The sequence below is a fragment of the Leopardus geoffroyi genome, chromosome B3 (genome assembly GCF_018350155.1).
Source record: "Leopardus geoffroyi isolate Oge1 chromosome B3, O.geoffroyi_Oge1_pat1.0, whole genome shotgun sequence".
NCBI lineage: Eukaryota > Metazoa > Chordata > Mammalia > Carnivora > Felidae > Leopardus > Leopardus geoffroyi.
In genome coordinates, this window is record NC_059337.1 from 76,352,499 (window position 1) to 76,364,701 (window position 12,203).

At 37.4% G+C, this 12,203-nt stretch overlaps 1 non-coding gene across 1 annotated transcript; it reads right to left on the bottom strand.

The window, feature by feature from the left end:
* Positions 1-10,307: 10,307 nt before the first annotated feature.
* LOC123584549 lies at positions 10,308-10,413 on the bottom strand. Its single transcript, XR_006705514.1, has one exon. It is a non-coding gene; the product is annotated as a U6 spliceosomal RNA (small nuclear RNA).
* Positions 10,414-12,203: the final 1,790 nt, after the last annotated feature.

A 12,203-nucleotide genomic window follows, 5' to 3' on the forward strand; every position in this document is an offset into this window, starting at 1 on the left:
ACCCTGCTTCCTACTCCGCCACCGGTGAGAAGTTGGACCTGAGGCAATTTCTTACTTCCCTGGGCAGGTGGAGAGGAGGGGGTGCGTCAGACAAGATAACCCATGGGGTTTTTTTCCAGTTCAGAGCCCTGATTATATAATACAGAAACTACAGGCCGGAATCTATTTCAACCATTTCTCACAGCAACTGATTCATTTCTCCAGAGAAAAAATTTCTAAAGAGGCTGTTGGTGGCCGGAAAGAGTTAATGTAGATTTTGAAACAGCCTAGTGACAGCCTGAGAATAGTGATATTTGGTTGACTATGACAAAGAATCTGATCTCCCCTTATTTGTAGTGCCAGAGTGGCATTGCATAAGCTGTCAAGCCCCAAGCACCAGAAGCCTATCACCAAATATTAATTTACCTGTTGTGTGCCTCTAATAACTGACAGCTCTGAATCCCATATCATTTTTGGTGGCCTTCCCACTGACATGTTCTTTGATTAAGAAAATAGTCAGCCAGAAAGCCAGTGTGTCCCTAATGTGGCCACCTCGGCTTAGCCTCCTTATTATGCTGGAATATTTTCCTCCAAATTAGATTTCCTGTCTTCATAGTGGCAGTTTACATGAATTTAATACATTACAAAATGTGCAGTCCCCTTGAGATTCTGTGATAGATTGTGGTATTCGGAACCCATATTTCCATGGGAAATAAAAGCCTAGGCCATGGCCAAATATTTTATCAGCTTAGCATTATCTTGAGATAATGGCACTATTAATGCTTGTCACCCCGGTCTGCGTTCCAGGGCTTCTGTTGACTCTTTCCTTGCATCTGGACAAGGTGATGAAGGTTTTAGAGCTATGAGTTCTACCAGCAATAACCAACCCAGATAGTACCCTTTGTTCTGTGCTGTCTGCCATATAATCACACACAGTGAGCCCCTCTGTTAGTTTCCCCTCAGTGATACTGAATCTGATTACCAATTATGCTATATGGAAAGGGATTGCTCTGTATTACAGCTTGGCTGTGATGGCTGGTGATACAGAATCAAGGGCTGCAGCAAGGCTGTGAGCTCCTATAGAATGGCTGGAAGAAGGGCAAGAGCGAGAGTAAAGGCAAAATACATAACCCCTAACTCAGCGAAATGAAATCTAAATTCCTGGGGTCATCCAGTTACCAGCTAGGAAACATCAGAAGCTCCCAGATTACACAGAAGTGGGCAATGGGAAGTAAAGGTTTCATTGCCTTCCTCGGCTCCATTTAACTACATAGAGAATATAGCAAACAGAATCAGTAACTATAGAAACACATACACTTATGTTAACTCTTTTGCCTTCTTTGGTATCCATCTTCATTGTATTATAGTTATTTGTGCAGGAGTTGAATTCCTACAGGTGGAAGGTTGTTTTTGATTTCCCAATTACACTAGTCTTTTTTCTTGTTTCACATTTTTCTAAGACGAGGCTGTGTCTGGGCAGAATACATTGCTCCCTAAGGATTCAGAAAGTGATATCTCAGTACACATTCTACTTTTCCCTGGTGTACAAATTTTGGTGCCTTAATAGTCGCCAGTTAACCTCTGTCAGTAAGCGGTGCTCTATATAGTGACTAAAACCCGAAACTGACTTTTTTTTTTGCAGCTAGTAATATTCCAGTCATAGTCCGTAAACAGTGGCCGCATACACATGGCAGTATTCAGGTACAACGAGAGTGTTCTATTACTCCGATTTAACAAAAACCATGAAAGAGCTGAAATCAAAGTGTTGTTAGACTCATAAGCAGTGACTTAGAGTTGGCTTTTATAATTTGCCATGTGAAAGGTAAATTTAGGGCCAGTGTAAGTGCACTTTATAACTGCAGTGAGTCCAAATAATTTCTCTCATGTGTCCTGGGCAGTCTCACATGACTTCAACTAGAATCATACTTCCATTTTCCGGAAAAAAAAAATGCTCATAGATATTGTCAACCTTCATAGTTGTACAATTTGCATGAGTTTAAGAGAATTGCTTTACAGGAGGACAGCAAAATCGATACTGCCCTGTTCACAGTGAAAATTTCTTTGCTTGGAATTAGAAGCAAGGAAGGAGGAAGATACAGCAGTACTAAAACCTCATAGCAAACTATCGCTTATAGTACATATTGGAAATCTTGTGAAAGATTTTCTAGTTCACTTTATGAGTAACAGACAAGAACATGTCACGTTCTTCTGATAACCATCTAGCTTATGATATGACACAGGTTGCCAGGTCAGTGACTTGGGGAGCAGAGATCTGCATGGAAGAAGTTTACTGAGGGGACCCGCCTAAGATAAACATAGGGGGTGGCGGGGTAAAGAAAGTAGGATTAGGTAGAAGAAAAAGTTGACCTGTAATGTAGTCCTGCCTCAGCCATTCCTATTGAGAGCTCTTGAGTTGGAATGCCACTCACGGTAGTCCCAACAGGGACCCGTCACCGGATATGGGTTGCTCCTGGGAAGAAGGCATCCTGTTAGGTGAGCCCGCTGTCTTCAGCTGGGGACAAGTCCCACAGAAGAACACAGCTAATGCTCTCAACCATCCACACTCCCAGATCCTATGAGAATGAGTGCCTTAGTCCTGGAAGGGGAATCCGGACAGTATATCACAGCACACACTGCAGGAACCGTGTATATGAGAAGAAGATAGTATAGTGGATCGGGGATCACATGGGCTTCAAATTCAGACAGGTCTAAATTCAGAGACAGTATTAGACAGTGATGAATTATTATCATCTTGGCCAAATTATTTATTAACCTCTAGAAGTTTCTGCTTCTTTAGCTGAAAACTGAAAAATAAGAATATCTTCCTTATATAATATATATATATATATATATATATATATATATATATATATATATATATAATATGTGTGTGTATATGTGTGTGTATGTATATGCACTGTGCCTGCAACATTAGATACACAGTAAATGTTTGCTCTATGCTTCTCCCCACTTCTTCCAAACAAGAAAACTTAGTTGGCTAACTATTTCCTGAGCATCCACTACCCTCTCACCATTAGGCTAGCAATGTCAGAGGATAAAAATAAGCATCAGACATGGTCCCTGCCCTAAGAGTGCTTACCACTTAGTTAGAACAAATCAGACTAGCATACATAAAATAGTTGCAAATAGTAACAAAGTTACTGACTAACGTATTAAATGTATTATGGTTATAGGAGAAGATCAAGGACAGCTAGACTAATCCAGAAATAAATAACGAAGGAAAATGCTTCACTAAAGAAATCATTCTTGAGCTGAACTTTAAAGGATAGGTTACATTTACATGCTTGGCAGAAGCAAAGGATTCTAAATGAGGGAAGTCTTACTGAAAACGGATGAGAAAGAGCAGAGCTTTCTCGGACTTGAGTGTCGTTGCATATATGGAACTCCGCAATTTTGAATAGCCATCCATAAACTGTCACCCCTGAAGTTCAGCTTAATTCCTCTAGAGATGCTGTAAATCTGTCTCTCTTTAACCTCTTAAAACAACATTGGGCGAGTGAAAACTGAGACTTCGTGTGAGAAAGAGAAGCGAATGTTTATTTTTTATGGTCACACATTGATCCTTGGCTTCTGTTGACCTTCATAATATACCCTACTCCCCCATCAAATAAGTCACTCGTCCACTGAAACTGGCTTATGCAACTACTAAAATACTTAGCCTTAGGCTGAATTGTATTAGCATGAATTGTGTGCAGGTAAGTGCTCTATCTATGCCCTCTATGTTTCGTACTGATCTGCTACTGTCCATACATGAAGAGCAGGGACATGTCTTGTATTTTTTTATTTTTGTATTCCAAGCATCTAGCACAAAATGATTAATTGGGATGGGATAAAATGAATTTGATGACCATGAATAGATTAGCCTAATCAGAACATGTTGGAAAGTAAAGGATAAAAGATCAGTCGACAAAATTAGGAAAAGCCTTGGGAAGTAGGTAGAGTAGCTTATATTCAAAGCAATAGTGATTGTGATTTTGGATCAGAAGAACTACATAATCAAATTTTTTAATATGAAATAGTCTAATAGCGTGTTATGAGATAGAGGAGACAGCCAGAAGCAGTAGGAGAAAACTGAGATAATTTCATTAGTAATTGGATGAAGAAGTGTAATAAAGCAAAGACACCTCCTAGCTGAGCAATCACAACATAAGGAAATTCAGAAGTCATAGACACAAACCTGAGCATTGAAATCAGTAGAGTAACTGCTCTCCAAGGATGAGAATTAGAAGAGGAAAACTCAAAACTAAGAACTAAGCCTTGGGGAATGCTCACAACTGGTCAAACAGGCAGGAAGAAAGATCTGATACTGTGTGGAAACAAAAAAGAAAGGAGTGGTTCCACATGGGTAGAGGCAGCCATGCACACCAAGTATTACCAAAAGGTCTAAGGTAGTCCAAAAGCCACTGGACTTACTAAGAAGGAAATTCTAGACATCCTTTGAGAAAACTGTGTTTCAGGTTAGCAATGGATCAGAATGTGGGTTGCTAAAGGCTGAGTGAAGGACCAGGGGGGAAAGATATGGAGGTGATGTACATTTATTGTGATGGTAATTTTATGTGTCAACTTGGCTATAGTACCCAGTTGTTTGGTCAGACACTTGTCTACATGCTGCTGTAGATGTTTTCAATGTTTTGAATGTTTAAATCAGTAGATTTTGAAGAAAGCAGATTGTCTTCTTTAATGTGAATGAGCCTCGTCTAATCAGTCAAAAGCCCTAAAAGAAAAGACTGAGGTCCCTTAAGGAAGAAGAATTCTGTCCCCAGTCTGTCTTTAGACTCTAGACTGAAACATTACAAGCATTAACTATGTGAGAAATTTTTAAATGAAAAAGAGGAAAGAGAAAAACAGTGAGCAGAAAATCAAAATACTGTTTCCGAGGTAAAGAAGACACATTTGAGAGCAACACGATTTCCAACTGCACGTTGCAACTACACATTGTTGCCTAGACCCCCGTCAGCAATTAAGAACCAAAAATGACTTTATCCAATGAGACCAGATTGTCCATTAATCCATCCAAAACAAGGACCATATTCAGATCAGTTCAGGCAAACATTTGGGACCACTCTCACCACAGGGCTTTTGTGACTAATCCTTTAAACAAAATGGGTACACCTAGAGCTGTCATCTTTCACTCTCTGTCATCCATCACACCTCTAAGATCAGGAACAAGACAAAGATGCCCACTCTTGCCACTTATATTCAATATAGTATTGGAAGCCCAAGCCAGAACAATTAGGCAAGTAAAAGAAATAAAAAGCATTCAAATTGGAAGGAAGGGAAAAGAAGGAAGAAGTAATACTGTATCTATTTGCACATGGCATGGTATTATATATAGAAAACCCTAAAGACACCACCAGAAGACTGTTAAATCTAATAAATGAATTCAGTAAAGTTTAAGGAACAAAATCAATACGCAGAAACCTGTTGCATTTCTATACACTAATAATGAACCATCATAAAGGGAAATTAAGAAAACAATCCCATATACAATTGCATAAAAAAATACCTAGGAATGAATTTAACCAAAGAGGTGAAAGATCTGTACACTGAAAACTATAAAAAAATGATGAAACACATTGAAGATGACACCAAAAAATGGAAAGATATTCTGTGCTCGTGGATTGGAAGAATTCATAGTTAAAATGTCCATACTACCCAAAGCAATCAACAGATTCAGTGTAATCCCTACCAAAAATCCAATGCCATTTTTCACATAAATAAAGCAACCTTAAAATTCGTATGGAACCCCAAAAGTCCCTGAATAATCAAAGCAATCTTAAGAAAGAGGAACAAAACCAGAAGTATCACGATCCAAGATTTCAAGATGAAATACAAATCTGTAGCAGTCAAAGCAGCATGGTACTGGCACAAAAACAGACACATAGATCAATGAAACAGAAAAGAGGGCCCAGAAATAAGCCCACACTTATATGGTCAATCTACAACAAAGGAGACAAAAATATACAATGGGGAAAAGACAGTCTTTTTAATAATGGTTTTGGGAAAACTGGACAGCCACATGCAAAAAAATGAAACTGGATCACTATCTTACACTAAATACACTAAAATTCACTCAAAATTTAGTCTAAAGAAAGACTTGAATGGAAGACCTGAAACTATAAAACTCTTAGAAGAAAACATAGGCAGTAAGCTCCTTGATATTGGTTGTAGTGATGATTTTTAAAATTTGACACACAGGAAAAGGCAAAGGCAACGAAAGCAAAAATAGACATCAGACTAAAAAGTTTCTGCACAGCAAAGGAAACTCTCAACAAAATGAAAGGGCAACCTGATCAATGGAAAAAAATATTTGTAAATCATATATCTGATAAGAAGTTAATATCCAAAATGTATAAAGAACTCGTGCAACTCAATAACATAAAACGATCTGATTAAAAAAATGGTCAGAGGACCTCAATAGACATTTTTCCAAAGAAGACACACACATAGCCAATAGGTACATGAAAAGACATTCAACATGACTGATCATCAGGTAAATGCAAATCAAAACCACAATGAGATATCACCTCATACCTGTTAGAGTGGCTATTATTGAAAAGAAAAGAAATAATTGTTGGCAAAGATGCGGGGAAAAAAATCCTGTGCACTCTTGGTGGGAATGTAGATTGATACAGCCACTATGGAAAACAGCATGGAGGCTCCTCAAAAAACTAAAAAAAAAAAAAAAAAAAAATCAAATCCAATATGATCCAGCGATTCCACATTTGGGTATCTGGAGAAAATGAAAACACTAACTTGAAAAGATACAGACATCCCCATGTTCATTGCTTCATTATTTACAATAGCCAAGACATGGAACATCCCAAGTGACTATCCTTGAATGAATGGATAAAGAAGAGGTCACACACACTTACACACACACACACATAAATATTATTCAGCCATAAAAAAAGAACAAAACTTTGTCATTTGCAACAACATGGATGGACTTTAAGGCATTGTGCTAAGTGAAATCAGACAGAGAAAGAAAAATAATATTTAATTTCACTTATATGTGGAACCTTAAAATAAAAGCTCATAGGATTGGTAGTCGCCAGAGCAGAGTGGTGAGGGATGGGCAAAATGTATAAAGGAAGTCAAAAGGTACAAACTTCCAGTTATTAAATAAATAAGTCATGGGGATATAATGTGCAGTATGGCAACTATAGTTAATAATATTGTATTGCATATTTGAAAGTTGCTAAGAGAATAAATCTTAAAAGTTTATAAGAAAAAATTCTTAACTATGTATAGTGATGGATGTTAAGTAGAGTTATTGTGATCATTTCACAATATATACAAATTTTAAATCATTATGTTGTAAACCTGAAACTAAAACAATGTTGTATGTCAACTTTACCTCGATTTTTTTAATGTTCATGTATTTACTTTTGAGAGAGAGAGAGAACAAGAGGGGCAGGGGCAGAGAGAGAGAGAGAGAGAGAGAGGGAAACACAGAATCTGAAGCAGGCTCCAGGCTCTGAACAGTCAATGTGGAGCCCAACACAAGGCTCAAACTCACAAACCATGAGATCGTGACTTGAGCTGAAGTCAGATGCTTAACCAACTGAGCCACCCAGGTGCTTCTTGCCTCAATTTTTTTTAAAGGACCAAAATTGATTTCAGTGAAGTAGATTATGCCTAAATCCATCTAAGACAAAGGCCACATCCAGATCAGTCCAGCCCAAGGCTATGGATCTCTCTCACCATGGTGCTTCTGTGACTAATTCTTTAGACAAAGCCTATACAGCTAAACCTACCATGTTTCACTCCCTGTCATCCACTGTCATTCCTAGAGTGTAGTGCCATCTTGTTGTGTACTAAATTTCTGTATTCTTATCTTCCACCGTGCTATCTGACATTACATACTGTTACTCAAATCATGTTCAGATTAGGCATCATTGCTATGTAGTCCTGAGTACCTTATACTTTCTGCATTTTAACAGCTATTATGCTATGCTGTTATTGCATTTTGCTTATATATATATATATATATACACACATATATATGTATACATATACATATATATACATACATACACAAATACATATATACATATATGTATATACATACATATATACATATATATACATATATATACATATATATACATACATATATACATATATATACATATATATACATACATATATACATATATACATATATATACATATATATACATATATATACATATATATATCTCACCAGATTTTAAACTCCATGAGACCAGAGACAGCATTAGCAGCACCCGAATAAGCACTGAGCAGATGTTTATGATGGAATAAATGAATGAATGAATGAATGAATGAATGAATGAGTAAAGTCTTAATACAGAAATCAATACTCATGAGTCAAGTTCTAACAGGGAAAAGATTACACTCCTATCAGGAAAACTCGAGGACAACTTTGGTTTGTTTTTACAAAAGAGTGAATCACAATGGTGTAGACAGGACATGGAAAATTACAAAGGGACAATGCAGGAATCTGGGAGTCTCAAGGGAAGATTTGTTGCCACTGTGAGGCTCAAAGCAAAAGTAAAGAAGAGGTTAGTAGAACCTGGAAAGAAAGAGACTTAGAGACAGAACAGGTCAACCTGTATGTAGTAGTGATTATTAATTAATGGACACAGCCAGTTGGAGACTACCTCCCAGAGGAGGAACCAGAGGAATAAGTATCTTGATCTCTTTCTCCACCTCCCTCTGGTATTTTCTTGGGGCTCTCCATTGGCTGGAAAGGCCAGAAGGCCTAAGAACCTCCTATTCACAGCCCTTACAGGTCAACTCATGAGGCAGTTAGCAAGATAGGAAAAAGTCAAGAATGGAGCTAGAGGGAAATGAGATATCCATGCAGCCTAACATTTACAACTGAGATCTGGATCTTTCCAACCATGTCTTCTAATATTCAGCTCATTGAATGTAATCTCCCAAAATTGTTTCCTCGTGTATCTTGCTAGAAATACCTCTACCTTTCTCCCCACAAATAAATGGATTAATCTTTAAAGGCCTTACCTTCAAATGCAGTCACGTTGTGAATTAGAGCTTCAACATATAAATTTGGAGGGAGGTGTCCAATTCAGTCAATAACATACATAATCTCATTTAATTTTCACAATCCGTGAGAGATATCTACATTTTACAGAAGACTAGAATTCACTTTATTTTTCTTTGTCCTTATAGATAAGACATGGTAGAATCAGAACTTAAACTTCAATGTGTCTTATTCCAAAACCTATTCTTTTTTAACCACTCCCCACTATTGCTATGAGTTGTGTGGCTATCCTATGAGGCTCCTGTATGGGAAGGGGCCATGTCCTACTTAGTTTTCAACTGCAGCACTTACATAGTGTCTGCTCTATAAGAAACATTCCATAATGTTCCTAGAATTAAATATGAATGATGCAGAGAAAACAAACAAAACAGGCCTATAGTTTCAAAGCACATTTATCAACCATAAATAATAGAAAAATACAAAATATAAAACAAGGGAAAAGCAGGCCAAAGCTCAGTACAAGAAACAGTCATTTCTTTCCCTAGATATGCAATAGGTTCACTTTGATCCACTTCTCTCAGCTGGATTCAAGTTAATATTTCTTTTCTACTCACTATTTTGCTAAGAGCTATGAGATCAGTTTTTTTTTTTTTTTTTTTTTTTTTTTTTTTTGAGTTTGAAACAGCTAGTTTTCTTTTCCCGGAACAGTCTTCTCCTGAAGCAAAAACCACTCTTTTGGAGCAAAGCCTCCTTCCTGGGGTTCTTTGTTCTGCCAGTGCTGAGCACCTTTGAGCTTCCCTCTGGAGCAGGTCTGGAACCAGTACCTATCCCTTCTTTTGAACAGCCGAGCCAGTTGTCTCTCATCTTGATTGCCTTTGCTATGCTAGAAGCCTGTGCAGTCGTGTGCATCTGTCTCAGCTCATTTCAATAATCCCTCTATACAGCAAAAGCTGGTTGAATACCTAGGAATGTTGACTTTTTTAAAGATGAAATTATTTTGACTTAGAACTAATATCTTACTAAAAAGCAAATCACTTTACTATAAGCAAGTTGACTTCACAAGCAATGCCGATTTAAGAATGAGCTTCAGTGATAAGTAGAGAATGAACCCAATGGTCATAACCTATTAAGATTTGGAAAGGATTTGAGACATCTTCAGACCAACTGCCTATCTAATTAAGAAAGCCCAATATAACAAACTGGGAGTTAGGTGACCAGAATGAAAACCTTGCATATTATGAAAGAAAAGCCTGGTTCTGTTCTGTGTTAGCTCTGTCACCAGAGCTGCCTTGAATTAAACCAAATTCCACTTCTTTTGAAATTGGATTATTTATTATTTTACGTGTCGTCCTTGCCCAAGAACCACGCTAATCTTCTCTGTAGCATTCCAATATTCGTACACGTGCTGCCAAAGTGAACACTCTTCATTACCTTAAATAATACTTCCTGACCCTGTGTTCAATTCACAGACCCTATGGTAGGTGCTAGGATTTCTTCTACTCATTCATCTACCAAAATAATATGCAATAATTACTCCCCCTACTTGCCTATATTGTCCATTGAGACTTCCAAAAACTGAAGTTGCATCAGAAGAAGGCAGAGAGTCCATCAGTGAGAAAGGGGAATAACTTTCACAGGATGGAATTAGAAAGCCATAGAATAGCACATTGAAAAGGGACAGGAAGAGAGAAGACATTTGGGTGTAGGTGGTCATGGCTTGGGTTGGGTGTGAACCACAGTATGGGGGAAGGGGGTGGTAATAGGCAGATGCAATAAACAAAACAAATTTTCTCAAAAGGTACGGATAAACTACAAAAGTAGAATACAGGTCGGAATGGAAGGCAAAATAAATCCCTACTTAATTGTAGATCTTGAAATAGAAACATTTGATAACTTTTCTCTACCTCTCTTTTTCACACAATAACCGTATTCCATTTGGTCTGTAGGGCTACATCTACAGAACTCCCTGTCGCTTGCTCCTCCCTTCAACTCACCCAAGCAACACATTCTGTGGATACTGGTGGCATCTCAAAGTAGCAGGACCAGCAGAGTGGATACAATACACCATACTGCCTGCTGGCCCCACCAAGACTGCCTTTTCCCATGATCATATGGCTTTGTTCCATCTATTCAGTTATCATCCCTGCCCCCTTTCATAACAGAATTCGATACAAAAAGAAAAAAAATACCAAACTAGTGTTTCAAAACCAAAGTCATTATTTTGGGTGAAATTTGTATCCTAGATACTGCATCATCCCCCACTAACATGAAAATATACTGGAGTACTGCCAGTCTTTCCCATTATCTACAGTTCTTTTATAGTCTATCTTTATCTATTGACTGTTTAAAACAAAATCTCCTAACTTTATTGCCCTCATCTATAAATTCAAACACCTGTAAACGTATTAAAAATATGCCCATGTGTCTATTGTCCTTTCTCCAATTTCTTAATCCACATTTTTCCTCTCAACCTACTCCATTCAAACCATTCTGATGAGCCATTTTCACTGAGGTTGCAAATGACACAGATGAATGCTCCTTGATTTTCTTTAATTTATATTTAATTCATTTTAAATATAATAAATACTACTGCTATAACATTTAAAAATGAGCAGAGGATCTAAAATGAACTTCCCTCCCTACCTCTAACACTAGCACTCCGTTCTCCCCGTAAAGTAAATTGCTAGTTTATAGGTATACATCTAGAGATATTTAATATGCATACAAGCATTTCTTCTTAAATTTTTTTCAAGTGGTAGCATGCAGTCTTCTGCTCATTTTTTTTTTTCATTTACCATATCTTGCATGTCATCCCATATCAACACATAAAACTTCCTATCCTTCTTTGCCTGTCATTGTGTGCTTTTATATTTTTTTATTTAATTGTTCCCTACCGATGGACATTTTGGTGTTTTTAATCTTTCACTTACAAGTGATGCTACAATAAATAACTGCACATATCTCATTTCATCCATAGTGGAGTTTACAGGATAATTTTTTTAAGTAGGCTCTATGCCCCATATGGAGCCCAGCACGGGGCTTGAATTCGCAACTCTACGATCAAGACCTGAGTTGAGATCAAGAGTTAAACGCTTACCCAACTAAGCCATGAGTCACCCCACAGGATAAATTTTTGAATGGGATTTTTAAGTCAAAGAATACATGTATTTTTAAATCTTTGCCATATATTACTAAATTGCCCTTTATATAA